General features: G+C 40.0%; 1 protein-coding gene across 1 annotated transcript in view; it reads right to left on the reverse strand.

Moving 5' to 3' along the window:
* The window catches only part of LOC136446927 (sphingosine 1-phosphate receptor 1-like), a 32201-nt gene extending 18423 nt beyond the window's left edge, over positions 1-13778 (reverse strand). The window contains exon 1 of the mRNA XM_066445586.1: positions 13190-13778. The gene's annotated coding sequence lies outside the window, so the exon portion shown is untranslated. The remainder of the gene's footprint in view (positions 1-13189) is intronic.
* Positions 13779-19722: the final 5944 nt, after the last annotated feature.

Below are 19722 nucleotides of genomic sequence, written 5' to 3' on the forward strand. Positions count from 1 at the left end.
TAAAACGGGGGTCCAGTGTTTGAGGTGCTTCAAGTACGTTGAAGGAAAGGGCCAGCAACCCTTCCTGGCAAAAAAATACTCTGCTACTGAAACAGCAAGGAAACTTGCTACCCTACGTGCCACTAGGCACTACAAGGGTCTGAACGAACGAACAAAGAAGATGGAAAATGTAATATCACTTTGAAGTCTTCATCAAGCTATTGAGGTTACCAATTTGTCCCACACAGTTCACCAAGGCTGTTTCCGCAATTCAAACTTTGTTTGTCGTCGACTCTTGCTAAAGACGCTAAACAATTCTAAGATAGATTGTGTTTACTAAACAACCAATGACTAATAGACACTGTTTCCGTGAAGATCAAGCCAAAATCCGGTCTGAAATTGTTTTAAACTGTCTCTTGAGAAATGATTCACAGTTCAACGATAACTGACAAAAAGCGGTGTAAGAAACAAGCCTTCCCTTTGCCAGTTCCATTCTCTACTTAGCTTGGTACTAAGCCGAAATGGGTGAATATTTACAGACATTATTTTTTACACGACATTTTATCTTATAAGACAAACTTCTCAGCACGGGTAAAATGCGTGACGTCTTCAAACAGAATGGCCGCGCCCGGATTGTCACATTCTCAGTTTCGGCCCTAAAATAGATACAAGATACCTTTATTGGAAATCGCAGTGTTTCCACTGAATTAAAAGGCAATGTACGATTATTAAGGTTCATCAAAAACAGATTGGCAGTGATTTGAGAAATTTGAGAAAAATTCGTAATTTCACTGGCGACAAATTGGTGCCGATTGACGGAAAAACTTTTCGACGGTTTGCGCCACCTTGCAAATACAAGTTGGCGCAATTGGGCGCCGTACAGTGAGGTACCCACTTAAAGTGTTCTGAGCAGGGAATAGGCACCCAACGTCGCTGTCAGCTATTGTCAAGAACAGCTTTTCCCTTTCCACTTATAGTTTATTTTTCTGAGAGCGTGTGCCAAGGCTATATTAGCAATGTCAATGTTAGTCCTCCATCTCACATATACTACTGCATTAGTTTCTTCCGTTGAGGTTTCCCGCATTGTTTGAAGTGTATTTCCTCCCGATAGTTCAACGAATGGGAAAATGACAAACTCTGTTTTGAAGATCTCAAGCTAGATGAAATGATTATACTGTTCCATCTACCGCATGGAACTGCATGGAACACCATGCATGAACAAACTAGAGTTCCACGACCTCATACCTTCGCCAAATGATTTTAACCTTTATGACTGACGTATTTAGGAGTGTTTCTCATCAATCATAAATCATACCAGTTGATCGTCTGCAGCCAAATAACAGAAGTTGTCCAAAGTATGAGCTTATCAAAGAAGGTTATGCTAACATTTATCATCAATTACGCAAATGAGGTCCTTATTAGCATAATTTGATTCAACGATGCTCACATTCACATAACTTTCAAATGCCACAAGTATGAAATTGCCATCATTTACCTGAATGAAATCATAGTAGTTTCTCATTACTAAGGTACAAGTGTCACATATTTGAATAGTCATATCCTGGAACACAGCGGGCTTTTGAAATTGTCTCTTTAGTTATGCAAATTAGAAAATCTGATTTGCATAATTATACAAAGCATCATGTAAGCTATCTACATACCAAAAATGAAGACCATCCATTAAGCCCATCTTGAGTTATAGTATTTTCTCATTAATTATGCAAACGAGGTCTTAATTTGCATAATTGATATCTATTAATATTTCTCTCCTCCTCAGTTGCATATGTCACATGTTTGAGAGTCCTATCATGGACTTTGGCGGATGTATAAACTTTCCTCATTAATTATGCAAATCACATACTTATTTGCATAAAAAGTATCTAATCATGTACATCATCGCTCAAGCTATCTACTTACCAAAAATCATGACCATCCATCAGGCCCTTCTTGAGTTATTCCATTTCAAACTCTGAAGCAAAACCTGCTCCTGCAGTCCCAAAAAAAGCCGCTAGGGGGCCCAAACCTAGACCACTTACTCACCGTCCAAAGAGCTATCTACCACTCAATAATCAGGACCATAGCATGTCCAGAACACGAGATATCAAAACAGGAAGTTCCGCTGCAGTACCGTAACAAGCCGCTAGGGGACCCAAAATCTAATCATTTCCAAGTCTCATCAAGACCTACCCACCTACCCAATATCAAGACAATCCATCCAAGCCTTCTCGAGTTATGTTGTACGTTACAAACAAACACACACACAAACGATACCCTCTGCATAACCTTCTCTGCGAAGGTAATGAGGAGATGACGAATTCTGTTTATTTTGAACACCCCAAGCTAGCTTTATGCGTCAGATCAAACGATAATACTGTTTCATCTACAGCATGGAACCACTCCATTGGCCGCATGGAACCGTATGATTGAACAAAGTGGTAAATGACGAACTCTGTTCATTTTCAACATCTCAAGTAAGCTTTATGCGTCAGATGCAATGGTTATATTGTTGAATCAACTGTAGTTTGACTGATACACTACTCACACCCCCGCAGTCAATGTTTGAGACTTGACACGACCCTGCTGTGAGGTAGACTCGAAGCGGCGGGAAAACACCCTTGGGTCAGAATGACTGACGTCTCTATGGGACGGAAAACCGCGGGCAACTTTTGATTGACGTCTCAGTGGAACGATAATCTGCAATCTGCCCTTGGAGTCAGAGCAAAGATGAATAACTCTAGTGATACAAACCCCACAGGACACTTGGATTACAATAGTTCTGGTTAACTTTACATTTCTCTGACAGGGTGCTGTATCTGACTTCTTCGAAGTGCTTTTTGTGCTCGTACGAATTAATGTGTAGTACGCATGTGCTGAGGGTGGTTTAAGCTGTCGTTCCATGCTGCAACGGTGATACATCAATTGACTCGAATTTGTGGCCAAATTGAGTCACCACGTCAGTTTTATGGTTTGATAACGCTCAAACTTGTACGTGAAAGTCATATTCATATTTTACGACACTTATTGAGAAGTCTATAGGGAGGCATTTATAGACATAGACCCTTGTGGGGTTTATTGCTTTAGACCACTGGACTATGAAATTACAATAGAAATGACAAAGCGCCAGCATTTTACACCACAGTACTTTCTTCCCATCAAATGACAAACAAGTCGAAAAGAAGGAAGCAGAGATGAGAAAATGGTATAATTCATTGAGGATCAATTCAGTTTTCATTATGCAGCGGTAATGACTTTGACTTTTATCAGGGTAATGTGAGTTAGAGGGGAAATTTGTTTGACCTTTATGACGTCAAAAATAGGAAACCAACACCTGGCATTTGTCACCACAAGCTAAATGATTATTTGAGTAATAATCAGTTTAATTTCCTGTCTCAAAAGATAAATATGAGTTTTGAATCAATGTCAAGGATAATGCTAATACTCAAAAGTGTGGCGGCAACGAGTTTTTGGATTCAAAATGCATTTTCGAACGAAATGATCGAATCTACGTTAATATGATATTTATACAGATATGATGATATGATAGATAGATAAGAGTATATACTCACTATTTCTAGGCAATACATGTACAATATTCAAGAATCACTGACGTTTGGTAAGCCTGTGTTACAATGAATGAACTTTCTTGTAGTGGATATTTTTCTTTCTCCAGCGTCCAAAACAATGTCCAAGAAAGTACCTTACAGCAATATATGAGATAATATGCAAATTCCACATTCTTAGAAATCTATATTCCATTTGGATTCTTTGGTAGTATGACTTGTTTTCATGCCAAATTTCATATAAAAATCAATACGCTATTCTGTGCCTTTATGATCATCGGTGCCATTTAGTTAGTACGTAACGGGGGACGCCATATGGCAGCGACTAGTCGCACAATAGTAAAGGTCTTAGTATTGACCTTTACATTAAATAACTACCTCTAAAGTATCTAATATAAAAGCGCAAAGTTACTTTAATGTAGAGAGCAAAGAAAGTGTGATATTATTCAATGTTATCTAGTCGTATATTTGCTTTTGAGTAACAACAACTAATATTTCCTATAAAGTGAATGATTATGTTTATGAATTGATATCAATTGCTATTAATAACATGCATGTCTTTCGGGTGTTTGCGCATATTTCTTAAATTGTTATTGTTTCTGGTTCCTATGTTTCTGTTTTGGACATGTTTGTATGTTTGGTATTAGCTTTGTTTCATGAATAGTAACAAAAAGAACGATTAAAAATAGAAAATGTCACATGCACTAGAAAGAGTAGTAACAGTTATATAAGAAAGGAAAATATTGATTTGTGACAAAATTCCTGACAAAGCTATCCAGATAAGTTTGAGGAGAAAAAAAGCTTCATTTTACAACTTTGAAAACATGCATTTCTTGGAATTCTACCACGCCCACCTACTCTGGTATAAGTGAATCAAATTACAGGTTTTCAATTTGGTAGTCGCCCATGGCAATCAACCAACAGTCCCTTCGGTACCGAACCTTTCACGCAAGAACAATCCAATTTTCAGGGTCACTTCTAAAACGGTATCAAGGTTAGGTAAATACAGAGGGATGGGAACAAAAGACAACGTTTCGGGGTCTCTTAAGAGTGAAGAAGTAAGAGTCACAGTTTTAGAGTTGTTTTCATAAATCATAGAATGTGAAGGTCCCTTTTCCACAAGACTGCGATCGCTGAGCTACCGTACAGCGACCAAAATTGGATTTGTATGACGTTGATTTCATAATCAGAATATGATGCATTTTTAAGTAAAAGAATGATTTAAAAGACAACAAAACACACAATATGTACAACAAACGCTCTAAATCTATGAGATTTTGTGTGGTCCGTCGAGTTTTTGTCTCTCAGCGGTCGCAGCCTATACTCTCTAGTGGAAAGTGGGTGTAATACATTTTGCCTTAGGATACGCTTATATTCTAATATTGCAGAAGGATTCTGAGATATCATTTTTGATCATGTCAAAACATTGACAGGATTATTGTTACTTTCACACATATCCTTATATGCAATAAAGTTTCGACAACAACACGCTTGACTCGAATGAAATATGGTTTAGCTTCTTCTGAAGTACATTTTTCACCTGTCTATTAATGTAAGCTTCAATTCCGAGATTCCATTTCGCCATAGACAGACACCGTTATCGATAGCTGCCATTCTGTCTATCATAAATTCCAAGGATTGGAATGCAATCAGAAATGAAACGAACATAAAAGCAACTAATGTAAATCTGAATGATAAGTTACCAGTTGCAGAGTTCATGGTGTAAGGAAAGTTAAGCGTGAAGGCTTTGGACAAAATTGGAAACGATTATTTCACAGCAGGAATTGGACACAGAAAGGGTTACATTAGACTAATGGCATTTTCAACACAGTTCGTGTCTACATTCATTTATACAATCATTTAAAAGTTAGAAAAACGAATTTAATGTAGTTTTCTTTTTTTCAGTTTGCACCTAAGTGGACACATTTAAAACTTATTGCTTTCTTAGGCTTTAGCGGCTACTACATTATTTTGCACTTGAAATTCATCATATAAGCATATATTTTCTTGGACATGAAGCCCAAAAAAGGCTCTATCAGTATCGTAACAAAAGCGACCCTAAAATCGACCCAGAAATTAACAACCCCTCCACGAAATTGAGCAGCCTGATAAACACTAAATTGGACGTAATCACTAGTTTCGTGACATACTTTCCTTCCTCTGGATGGACAGTCACTAGAGACCTGTTTAAGGCAGGAAATTGCCTGGGAGTAATGTGGCAAGATGATTGCTACTTTCCCCGATGGAGAAAGTGACCAAATACGGACAGAAAGTGAGAGTGAGATAGATTATCTTGACTTGAAAGTGAATCTCGTCCGAGGCGCGGCAGCTGGTAAATCAAATCAGATGTATGGTAGGATCAATCAAGTCTGGATGCATCGAGAATCGACCATATACTTCATACGTCAAAAGACTCATCTTTACGTGTCATATCGTTGTTTGATCGCTACAGGCCGCCCAGGAAGAGCAGGTTTCCGTATCATGCATGCCAATGAATGCAGACGCACGACCCAAAGCAGGGGTGTTCGCCTCTAAGGTATCAATATAATGAAATTTCTGTCACGAAATCCGCTTGAGTGCCATCCGCAGATTCCAACAATTTTGTGTAATGGTCTTTTTCAACGGTTATCCATGGCAAATACAAGTTGTGGAACTGTACTGCAAGCATGTCAACTAGTTAATGGTAATATAAATGCAATGTTCATAATCACATATATATGCAGTTGCTAATGATATGTTATGTTTCTGCCAAATGCTAATCGATGATATTCTAATTACATGGTTCGTAGCGGACCACGAGCTCAAATGAGGCATACATTCTAAGTAGACGCGCGCGTGGATTTTGTCAATATACATGAGGTTATGTTTTTGGTGCCGTTTGTCTGTTTGTCTATCTTTTTGTGACCATCAGAACTCCAGAAGCTATGGATGGATCCATAGCACATTTAGTAGATTGGTAGGGTTTGGGAAAACGAAAGTCAAGTTCGATAATGGGCATTCTAGCGGCTTTCTATTGTGCTGTGCGCAACTTCCAGTTTTGCATATCTCGTGTTCTGGACAAGCCATGGTCATCATTTTTGAAATAGATAGTTCTTGGGATAGAGAGCAAGTGATGTAGGTTCGAGCTCCGTATAGCAGCTTTTTTCTCAAACTGCAGGTGCCGATTTTGTTTGAAACTTTGAGTTACGGCTACGACTTCTCAACTCATATAAATAGTGGGCATGACAGCAAGTGCCTGTGGCAAGGACTTTTTCCGGACAGCTGTTTCAGGTAAAGGCTTACAGATGTGAGATATCGTGCTATTTGTAGGTCGGGATGGAGAAACCCAGATAACATTTTGCGGCCAGTCCTGTGACACCAATGGTCGGGTCAGCGAGGAACGACCAATAGGGCCTGTACGGATTATCTCAGCTGAGATATGGATTATCACTGAAAACCCTGGGATTAGGTCTGAAGAGATAATGCACACTCATCTTATGACTTTTAGACCTAGCATAAACAGCAGGCCATATGCATGATAATTCATTTGTTGTATTAGTGCGCGTGTTGTAGTCAATTGCGGTTGTCAGTTGACCCGTTACGACCTAAAAAGCAGGTCGCAAGACCTCAGTGTATGATCAGTATTGATCACTGTAAAAGTCACCCCTCTCCAGAAGCCAGACTAGGATAGCCTCTACCAGGCTCCATAGGTCGCGGAGAAAATGGTAGAAGTTGGCCAAATAGACAGATAAAATACCAGAGGAGTTAGACGGTTTGGGAGTACAGTTTTAAACCTAGCAACAAAACGAACTCTTCTGGCATGTTATCTGTTTATTTGGCCAATTTCTAGTATTTTTCCAGCCATCTATGGAGCCTTGTAGAGGCTAAAGCTAGGACTCAATGGAGAAAAACACGTGACCGATACTCAAAAACGTCCATATTACAAAGACGATCTGGTGATCTCCAACGATTGCTATGTTTAATGTTCCCTTGACATAACTTAATCACTAGTATGTATGAATCATGCACCTATTTGTAGGAAATGGTATTTCATCGGAAGAATACAATCATGACTAAGCTGTGCAGCTGTGTTGAAATTCTCTTGCATAAATCACATCTGATAACACCCAAATTGAAATTCCGATAAATCTATAATACAACGTGCTTAGGATAAAAGCCAAACGCTTTCTATGCATTGATGAAAATGTGTAACTTACAAGTCAACAACCGTGACTCTTCTAATGGTCTACACCTTGACGGCGTATTGTCTCTGTGGTGTGCACACCCTTGGATGTTAAGACACAGATCTCAAAATCTTAGAAAACTCCTACGGCTCAAAATACAACCATTCGTCAATCAATCGAGACTCTTCTAATGGTCTACACATTGAAGATGTACCGTCTGCGTGGTGCACATCATTGAATCTCAAGACACAGATCTCAAGATCTTAGGAAACTCCTACGCCTTAAAGTTAAACCATTCCTCATTAGCAAGTCGTGTTGAGCCCTGGATGGCCCTAATTTGTGACACACGGGTCATGAGGGTTGCCGTATCAACGTAGATACATATGCATTTGCCTCATGCTTCTTGTACTGCATCAACGAGCGATCCCTCCCAGAAGACACACTGATTACAATGCTTGAAGCTAACGATCTAAATTGTAGACCGTTCTCAGAAGTACTTGGAAGTACATAGCCGCTTCCTCTTACGCTTTATACATTTTACACTGTATGAGAAGCCGGAATGCACATGCCATGATGGTAAGTAAGGAGAACCTCAACGTGTGACGTTCTACCGGCATACCCTTTGATATGAAGAGTCCTATCTTAATATAAGGGTTATATCAATATATATAAAAAACACAAGAGCAGCTAAAGGTCTGGCTTAACTATCCACGTAAACATCTTATGTAAGAATCTTAATGACGAGAGCCGTGTGCTATCTGGCTCTCGTCAAAATGTTGTCTTAGAATCTACACTGACAGTCTTAGGGTCAGGTGTCTCAGACAGAGCAACACAAACAGATAAAGATACAAAATAACACCGAGCATCAAAACAACAATGTGGACAAACTATCGTATTCGTCCATAACACATTAGTAATCATCTGTAGATCTATATGATATGCAATATTAACAGACGCATACCCATACACAATGATATAACTATAATACGTATAAAGGTGTCAGCTTTCGGCCTTTTCGTAAGTACCGCATTATCACACTGTATTATCATGGCACTTTAATAGCTGCTAATCAATACACATACATGTATCAATGCGATTTGGGTTGGGATTCTACAACCCCTTCGAAGCTTCGCGTACTTAAATAGTTCAGGGTGCCGAAGCTAAGGCCATCATGCAAATAAAATCGACCTTCCCGCTTTGAGGCATCCTCATACAGCATGGATGTAATTTTTTTTGTTAGTAAAGTGATATTGTTCTGATATTCTGCACAATCTGTTTTCTGCATAATAATCTTGAGGGGCGAGAACTTACCATAAAAGCCGACATATCTCTGTTTGATCACGTTTTCACGCAGCAGAGCTCTTGTATCATTTCATCACACCCACACCCATATGGATGCATCCATCGATTCCCAATTCCATAGGGTGCAATATAAAACACCAGGTCATCGGACTTGCAGACTAATCATCTCAATTATCACGCGTCAGAGTTAAATTATTCATCACTGCAGAGGAGATGAGGACATCGGGATATGTTTTCTACGCAGCGAAGCTTTTATGGTTCCCAGAGGTTTTCCATAAGTAGTACTAGGGTTATTGGGTCATTGCTACCTCCATGAAAAATGGAGGTATTGTTTTGTAGGTGTCTGTGTCTGTCTGTGTGTGCGTGTTTCCGGACATTCACGGTCAGTATAACTTAACAAACATACAGGTTTTTACTGTAAATAAAGACTCATCGATAGATAAGCTATTTGTTGATCTACTGGCTGTTTAACCACTTTCCCATCGCTTACAAAAAGATTGTACTACAGACAGAAAACAGCCTGTTGTTTATTTGGTGTACGGAATAGCCGCAGGGGAGTGATTAGGGGTCGTGCACTAGGTGTCTTGTCATTCAACACATGGTTGCACTAAAACGGCGGCGTTTCAAACACCATCAGCTTTCAAAATTCATCTGCTCTTCCGTGCAATATTTTAATATTAACACAGGGCATCCAAGAGCCCTTAAAAAGGCTCTTGGATGCCCTGTGTGGCACATTTGTTTTCATCCCGTGCGGTACTTCTACTTTCATGTCGTATATTTTCTCTCTTAATGCATCGGGATGCGCTAAAAGATGGGGAGGTGACAAGACTAAAAGCTTCATGACGCTTGACCTACATTTGTAGCTTATACAACCCAACGCCGTTATATAAGCGTACTGCGGCGCGGCCAACAAAGCCTCATTTTTCATCACCATTTGTCCTGTTGCGTGATAGAATTATCATTATAATTTTGCCAAGCAGGTTATGTTTTAGGTGCCGTTTGTCTGTCTATGTGTGTGTTTGTATGTCTATGTATGTATGTCTGTGTGTGTGTGTGTATATGTGTGTGTGTGTGTGTGTGTGTGTGTGCGTACGTGTGTGTGTGTGTGTTTGTGTGTGTGTTTGTATGTCTGTGTTTGTGTGTTTCTGTGTGTATTTGGACAGCATAAAGACAAGCTGTGGATGGATCCTTATGGTATTTGGTTGATAGGGAGGAGTCGAGAAAACAAAGGTTAAGTTTGATAATTTGCCTCCTAGCGGCTTTTTCCTGTACTACATCGAAATATCCGGTTTTGATATATGGTGTTCTGGACATGCTATGGTTATTAGTTCTGGGTGATAGATAGCTCTTGGCATAGACTGTAGTGTAGCAGACAGTGAGTAACTGGCTCGTAACAGATTATTTGGACATGGCAACGTATGAGGTTAGCTTGATGTGTGCTACTCTTGTTTGTTTTAAGGGGGTGTGAAGGTGACAGAAGTCTAGTGCCTGTTCCAATAGAGCTAAAAATAACCTACAGTTAAGCTGTGAATCATTATTGGGGATATTTCCTTTGGCTGTTCTGCAAGTGACAAACATCATATTCTACATAAATTCAACATTTCTGAGCTTTTTGTAGGTGTTTTTGAAATTCGTCATATTCTGTCATTCCTAACTTTCAATGCTGACAAGCAACAGAATAGAAGTAGAATGAAATACAAAAAAACGGATATAACACATCACGATGTAATGTATCTATTCCTGTTGTTGAAAAGAAGCCGCGAGCAACCTACTTTTACACCTGCCTTAAGAAGACAAACATTCCAATTGAACGGAGAAACGTGTGGCGACTGGCGAGGAATGTCACCTGCGTCTAACCAGACACAATAGTGGGATTAGAACCCTGGCCTCTTGGCTCTATATCAAGGTGTGCCCGGTACCTACGTATATGGGGTTGCGTTACGGACCTATTACGTATGGGTGTGAAATGCCACCGTTCTAATTAATGAACTGGACTTGAAATATACTTCAGTACTAAGGGAAAATTCACAACTGGTTTGAATTATATTTTTCCAAACAATTTGTAGGATTCATGGTCATCAATTCACAAATCATAACAATGCTGTAAATTTGATCCTTTTGTAAAAGAAAAAAATGGCGGCCACCGGAATTGACCTTGAAAGGTCAAAGGTAAAAGTCAACAACACTAATGAAGGGACCCTTAACCACTCTAAATCTTTGACTAGTAATAAAGGTAAAAACGGTCCAGCAAAGGGATGGGGCGGGCAGACGAAAGAACTGTGGGATTTCGGAAGTACTACGAACAAACATTGGGAGACAAGTCACTGTATCACAACAACATCGACCCCCCCCCCTTCGATTCTTGGTCCGCCCCTGAAATGCACCTGCTTAGTCTTCTTGTCGAGGACAATTCGAAGGTCTCAAGAGGGAAGGGGGCTTAGCCATCAAAATAACCAAATGCTACCAAACAACATATCACAGACATTTCTCAGCTGCATTTAACAACTAGAATGACATTCTCTCAGCCTTTAGAATTCTTTAGAGCCCCCCTTGTCCAAGTTGAGTATCAAATATCCCGTGTTCTTTGTTACGAACTAACGACACGACATTCCACCCGATTGTAGCAGGGCATTTGGACGTGAATCTAAAATAAACCTGCTTCCATTTAGACGTGTTTTTCAAACGTACGACCCAGTCACCTTGCCCTAGAAAAAAACTGGCCATCAATCCTTACCGAGACACATTGGTGTGTGATTCTGCTACATTCAGCCGTGTAGAACACTCGGTCATTAGGGATTCGGGAGGCATATGTAATTGACGATCCTATACGTCAAACTGATGCATATCTTTGGTGGCAGGAAGGTCATATAATTGGCGGAATTCTAGAGGTCTAAAATGTGATTTGGTGTTCAAATGTGTACCTTATACTTTTCAAATCGTCATCAAATCGATCGATCCCTACATTTTCAAATTCTTGACAGATGTTTAGCATAGCATTGTAGGCTTTGAATTTTAATTTTAGCTTCCCTTTTATATACTATAGAACTAGCAAAAATTCTTCGTTTGGTACTTGTACGGTCAGTAACTTTAAATGCAGTTCTATGGTCCACCTGTTTAAACTAACGGACCATCGAGGCGCCATGCATAGTTGTACAGTCCTTGAGGATCTATACACCGTGAATACACCTGCTGTAAATGTATGTAGGCAACAACAGCGAATGTAAGCAGAGGTGGAGCTTCTATGGGGGAGGGGAAGTCTCAGAAAGGTATCCAGAGAAACTGTAACAGTGACGTTCATTAGTTTCCCAATAGCCAATCAATCTAAGCGTGTTTTAATGGAGTTTACTTACAATACAACTGTTAGGAATTCGCAGTGCCAGGAAATATCACTATACCATTAAAAAAACACACGTGTACTTAAAAATTGTGACTGGCGCAATGGCAACAACAGTTGCAGTTGCACAGTCTTAAAAACAATTAAAGAAGACTGTTTTCAGTTTTCACGTATCTAAAAGTAATCTAACACTGTTTGGAGCCCACAACTGTAATTTCGACTCCATGAAAATCTCTAAAACAGTACAGGCGATGGGAAAACACGTTGCTTTTCCCATAAACATATTGCGACTTGGACAGAGTAGTTACCACTTCCTCTGAAACCACACCGGGGCTCCATTTGGATCGAAGCTAGATTGACTCAAGAGTAGTGTGCTGTTTAGAACTCAAGGTTAAGAGCATACCAGAGGTGTACAACTACAAGTGAGCATGGCCAGGATTCTTGGCGCCAACTACGATGGTAAGCCAACCGAGACATGTGTACAGTACCTTTACCATACCGCAGGTAACAAGTTCATACTAAAACGTGTTTGTAGAAATTATTCTGGTACAAGGATAATAAGCGTCACACACACAGGATATGATTTTTTGCAGGCACTTCAAAATTACTGAAACATTTGTGGATACAAAATGCTACGGTGAACAAACAAGGGCATGTTTTAAGAAAGCGGCTCCCCCAAACCACAACCATGACTCTCAATTCCTATCACAACACAGAAATGCCCTGTATCCGCTCAGAAACACACAGAGAAAGCTGACTCATACCACGAGGGAGCCGTCACAGCAGATTGAAAACAGGAAGCTTACGTTAAGTGTGTTGAAACATGTGTACTACTCGTCAACAAAACTTACCGATATTTCAGACGAACTTGACGCCAGCGTAGTTGGAGGAATTGTGACTGTTGAACGACGCTGGTGTAGCGTACATGTCGGTGGTACGATACTCCTTCTCCGAAACCGTCGACGCAATTCTAGGCAGACCTTTCCCGGTAAAATTGACTGACAAGAAATCGATCAATGGACAACCCTGTCTGACTCCAATGGGGAACAAGTCTGGTGGCCGGAAGCCTAGCCTTCACTCCCTACCTTGCTACGTTACAAAACAAGCAAACATATGATCGGTTTAAGCAGTGACTTCCGGTGGTGGAATCTTTGGGTGAAGTCCCCACCTACACACTCGTATGTGATAGCCTCGGTTAGCAGTCTCTTTCAGGGCTGTAGTTGGGTGTCGTCGGTAGCGTTGGCTAATATCCCCGCCTGGTCAAATAAGTCCACCCGGTAATTTTTGCGTGCCTGACTTCAATAGTCTTTCTCAGGGGAGCGGTGACGAAATTTCTTCGGGGTATGTTGGTCCTGGTTCCGAAGAGCTGGACTGTATAGCTTCTGCCAAAAGTCTGGATTTTAGACTATCCTGTGTCAATTTGCATACGAGGGGTGTTGCCCCCTGACCCACGCTTACCAGACTTTCCAGTCCTGGGACTGATTTGCTACTTAGGGCTGTTCCATTAGTAAATTTAGGGGTACCGCAATATTATTTTTTTTCAAGGGGACAATACTTTAATTGAATGCGAAGGGAGTAAAGAATACGAACACAGCAGATTATCATAAATCTAATGATCAGTGGTTGATCCCTACCAGCTTTTAACAATTAATGATCAATCCCCGACACGACACCCTTAATAATTAGTTGACTCTTCCCTTTAATCGAACATATTTGGGTGAGCCATCTGGCAATTGATCACGTGACGTCACACTGACTGAGAAATGACAGAGCTCATTTATTATGCGTTTATTGGTATTCCCAGAATTAGAACACCTTCAAGAAAATATTGTTGACCCTTAAGATATATATCTGCTCTTAAGACGCATAAAATAAGATAAGGTCATTTCTGTGAAACCCTTGCTTAAATGTAGAAATAAGCAAAGGTATCTAAAAATAGAAAAAAATGAAATTCATTCATTCCTTCTAGACGTATCCTGTTTCAAAGTCAGCAACTGAAACGTCCCTGCAGTTCCAAGGACAGCTACTAGAGAGCCCAAACCGATGCCCCGAGCACAAGAGCCATTTACCACCCAAACCTTTATAACCATAACTTGTCTAAAACACGAGACGGAAAACCCGGAACCTCTGCGCCAGTACCAAGGAAACTTGCCAAGACCTAGCCATACACTGTATACAAAATTTCATATCAAGGCATACACAGCTTCTGGAGTTATGCAGTTGTTTTAATATTTTGTATCCGTTGCCTGATAGTTGCGCCATGTACCTGTCCTGGGGGCCTTCCGAGAAGGTGGTTACACCTGTAGACCAATGACGTCATAACAAGGTCAAAGGTAATATCGGCATCTCTGGTCGGACTCTGACCGCAAATCGGCCTTGTCAAACACTTATGGTGTGTAAGCATATGAACTGTGGACATGGGGTGTGTTGGTGGTCTCGATGATATCCGGGATTCAAGGAAAACATATCAATAGGCAAATATTTCACCGTATTTAAACTTCTACCAAGAAACTGTATGTTGTTATTCAAAGTCGTGTCGAGGTCTGATCTGGGAAATTAAGAACAACTATTGTGTCTGTGAAAGAATTCAACCAACATGTACTTGATATCACAGTTGAAATGTTCATAATTTAGTTCATTCAGAGCCTTGTAGTGCTAAGGATAGCAAGTTTTTTTATGTTTCTGTGGTAGGTTATATTTTCCCCTTTACGGTGCTCGAGGCATCTTCTCGAATACATGGAATACGGGACTCCTTACGCCCCTTCCGAAAGACGGGTGCAGCCCCAACTGCACACAGCTGACAGACGAACGGACAGACGGACAGACATACAGACATACAATACCTCCATTTTTTCATGGAGGTAATGGTCTGTCTAATTCAAACAAAAACCCAAAAACATCAAGAACTGTATCATCTAAGTATTGTCTTGTAGCATACACAACGTATAGGTATCGCATTCGTACAACTTAAACTTTCCTCTGCAAATAAACTTAAAGAAATGTGAAGGACGCAATCATTGGAGACACTGTTGTTTCCTTTTGCTGACACCTCAGTACCCTTGATTTATCGTCTTAGGGTTGAAAAGCTGCAAATGAGGACACTTTACCCCTCCAGATGTTGTTGTTTAAATAATCAGATAACTTCTGCATGGCTGTCAGCCAAGATGTGGAAAGTAGGAAAAGTAGGATGCCAAACACATTGTAGCAGCGCCATATGCGGTTCAAAGAAGCACTGCAGTGGCCCAAATTAGACCAACTTGGAAATCTTTTCCATCCCTCCAGTAAAAAAGAAAGAAGAAGTGAGCATCACTGCAACACGATAAATGTCAATACTGGCTTCTAATGGACTTGTACGACGTACGCCACAATTACACGTTACTGTGTTCACTCTCTTCGTTTATCAATAATCATGTTATAACAGCTGTAGATATGAAAGCCGACAAGTGTGTGAATATGTGAGTGGGGACAGCACTCAGGGACACGTATTCATCACGACAGCTCTCCCATTAAAAAAACCCTCATCTCGGAAGTGAAGAGAGGATTCTCCATCCATTTCGCCACATTTAGAAGAATCGTGTGATTATGACGTCACCAGGTAACACGCTTGAAAGTTAATTTTGATTACATGAAAGCCAATGCAACGTTGGAATACTTAACCTTGATATTTTCTGGAACGATGACTGTGACGTTGTCGGGTCGATAGTTGAGTATATGCTTATGGATAACTATTTTGGTACTTGTATTTGATGTACAAATACTGTATGTTTTCCCTTGTATATAACCCGTTATTGTTGTGCTGTACCAATTTGTTCATCTATTTGCATGTACCTAGGGCCTCTCTGAAAAGCAGTGGCCAGAGCCCAGCCTCTGAGAGAGCCACCCTGGTAAAATAGAACAGAAATAAACAAATGAATGACTATCTTGCAATTGGAACAAGAAAAGAATACATGTAAAACGAGATTTGCTCGCAACATAAAGTGGGTGTCTTCGAAACATTTATGGCCAGGAATGTAAAACCATGCAAGGGGGGTTACATGCCTTGTATATACAGTAAAACGGTATGAGGCACACTTCCCTCTTTCCCCATAAAAATCCTCAGAACTAACTACAGTGGTGCTTTTATTTTTTGGCACCACTGTTGACTGTCACATGATCACTGTGACGTCACTACTATCGACCACCTGTTCTGTAGTATGTTCCATGCACTTATCCTTGCCGAAATGGAAACCGGTCTGTGATGTCATTTCAACGTCTTTCGGAAAAGCCCAACACGGTGTCATAACATTTTATCTCACTAAAATGTACGTTTATATTCAATTCATATTTATTAATGAGTTTAGACACACCTTTGGTTATAAAACATATCTGTTCTTACATTTTTGCTATTAAAAAAAAGCGAGAAGAATTCGAAATCATGTAGTTGTTGTTTTTGTAATTTGACAATGTATACAGATTAATTCTTTTTTTGTGATCAAAACTTAACCCAGTGGACATATGTGTACAATAAAGGTCTTCATTTATTCATTCAAACCAGAGGTTAGCAACTGTAATTGGAACCAGGAGCTCATGATGAACTGTGAGGCGTTTCATAGTTAGTGATGTCATTATTATCAATATGTTATACTCATCACAACATCCTACAGTGCATATCTAGGATGTGAGAATCTTTCACCTAAAGTTCGTGTCTGTATGCGGAAAAAACAACATAAACCTTTTTCAGTAGATTGTCGTCAGAGGATATTACACATCTTTCATGTTTCACGACTTTGACTGAGGTAATCGTAGGAAAAGGAAATTCCTTCAGTGTTTGTGGTATTTTTGTGGTTAGATGTCGTCGCATGGTTCACTTCAATTCTATCATTAGCATGTGCATTGCCATACACAAACCACAGCATTTCTTCCGCGTTGTATTGTTAACGTTATAGCGTAGTTACTTGTATTACCCACATAATATTTGTATCGTGCTTTAGACAGTACGTATCCAGAGCTTATGACAAAGTTCAGCTTTCTTGTACTGGTGTTGTTTTACTATGGCTGTCCAATCTACAAATGCATGGGATATAGGCTTACTCATTAACAGTCAAAATTATTGTGACCATAAGTTATCAGACTTTTATAGGCCATCGAACACTAGTGATAAAGGTTTAAAGAAAAACTCGAGGATGGAATGGCACAATAGGTGATAAAATCAGATTGTGGTGTGGAGAATTGGTTTTTATATATGTAACTATTTCTGCAGTGCAAATCTGTTCATATAATGCTGCAAAGAGGAAATAAAACCACGGACAAATTAATGCATAGAATATATAGGCTTTATAGATACGATATTTGAGAAAGATTGTACAAACATAGCGATATGTAGTGCAAAATAACTGTCAATCATCCAATGACGTCACCAAATTTTTTCTACGAAACATTCCTCACCAATGATACAGAGTTTGAAATTAGCTGCATGCCATCGACTCTTTTTTATAGAAAACATGACGCTAACGCCAAAGTCCAACGGAAGTAACCACCCATTTTTACAGGTTAAGCGTGTCAGCAATACACAATAACGTCAGGTAGATCAGAGACGTAGAATCGGTTGTTTTGCATATTAACCTCACTAGAAAGGTACTTTCTAGACGTCAGAATAGTTTGAATACGATTGTGGTACAGTAAAACCGCTTCTAACGTGTTGACGTCTAGGTTTGACCTTTGATGACCCGACGCGTTGCAAGGTATGGCAATGGGTCATGGCAATGGGTCAAAGGTCACAACCACAGTCGTATGTTGGAGCCTGCAGGTACTTTCCCGCCATCATCACATACGCACACAGGAAATCACGGTTCAAAATTGTCATATTTCCTTCTCCCTCCCACGGGAATATTTCTCTTCAGTTATAAAAGGGGCACAGTGAAAAGGGGATACCTCTACTACAGTCATAGTCAGTGAGAAACGAGCTTCCTGCAACAAGGACGCAGATTCAAACTTGTAGAGAGAGATTGGGAATCCGAGTTGGCGAACTTGAACTCCTGAAAGTTTGTGGACCCACCTGCAATCCAGTAAAAAGGTACGATTTTTTAATTCAAACTTTATAGAAGCTAGAAATTGGTGTTGCACTGTGTCTTCTCCATATTATTGCAAAGAACAAGAAAGGATCGAACCAATTTTATTAGTCTAAAGGGGCACGTTTAGTATGTAACGTTTTGCCGTCCGCGCTTTCGTAAGTTCATGTATTTTTGATACAACACGTCGTAAAAGATATCGATCTGTACATAAATGTGTGGAAAATAGGGTAAATTTTATCGCGGTGAGGACAAAGGATTTATCATCATCTGTTTGGCATGCATAACGCTTGGTAGAAGGGTAAGAACTGGACTCGTTTGCTACATCATCTCACATGATAAAATTACTTCCGCTTTCAGCTTGACTCAAACTGCTTGGCTTACGCTATATGCTTTACTGCCATCAGCTGGTATTTCCAGTTGAAACAAGTACGAACAAGAACTGAAAGAGAGGTTAGGAACATTAACAGGGGAGTCGCTACGGTCAGCTAGAACTACACCTAGTACCTTTGTCGACTACTTACCAGCTCTTAAACTACAATGTCATACTTAGCGGCTAAGTATAGGGTAAACAAAGTGATAGGTTTAAGTTTCGGTGGTGTACCGGACAAAGGTGTTTTGGGACATAGTTGGACGAGCAGCAATAGTGAAGTACATGATTATGTAAAAAAATCGCCAGGCTGAAATATTAATGTATGTGTATGCCCCATCGTTCTATGCTAATTTCTCTCTCTCTCTTTCCCTCTTTCTGTGTGCGTCTCTCTCTCTTTACCCCCCCCCCCCCCCCACACGCCTTCTCATATATTTATGGTTATCTAGACAATTCTAAAGAAATAAACATAACCTCTACGTCAGAAGTAATGATTATATTGCTTAAGATTTATACTTCATAAATCGTAACGGCAGAATACATGTAACTGCAAGCAGTACAGGAAACAGGTCATAAAACTTGCTTAATCCAATAGGATATGTCCATTACTTCTGCACCATTAAACACATAAAACGGCATTTAATTACCGCATGCCTTGTAACCACTATGTGGACCGTTATTCAATCCTGTCAGAACACGCGAGGCCAGAATTCTGAAATATTTAACAGTACAATGATGACCTTGAACTTCATTTATCAATGGCCATGTTATAACAGCTGTAAGTATTAAAACTGACAAGTGTATGAATAGCTAAGTGGGGATAGCACTCAGGGGCACTTATTATTCATGATGTCAGCCTCCTCCCGGAAGAGAGGATTCTCCTTCCTTTTCGCCATATTTGGAAGAATCGTTTGATTATGACGTCATCAGGTAACACGCTTGAAACACCCCGAAGTATTTTAATCGC

This window comes from Branchiostoma lanceolatum, chromosome 13, assembly GCF_035083965.1.
Source record: "Branchiostoma lanceolatum isolate klBraLanc5 chromosome 13, klBraLanc5.hap2, whole genome shotgun sequence".
Taxonomy (NCBI): domain Eukaryota; kingdom Metazoa; phylum Chordata; class Leptocardii; order Amphioxiformes; family Branchiostomatidae; genus Branchiostoma; species Branchiostoma lanceolatum.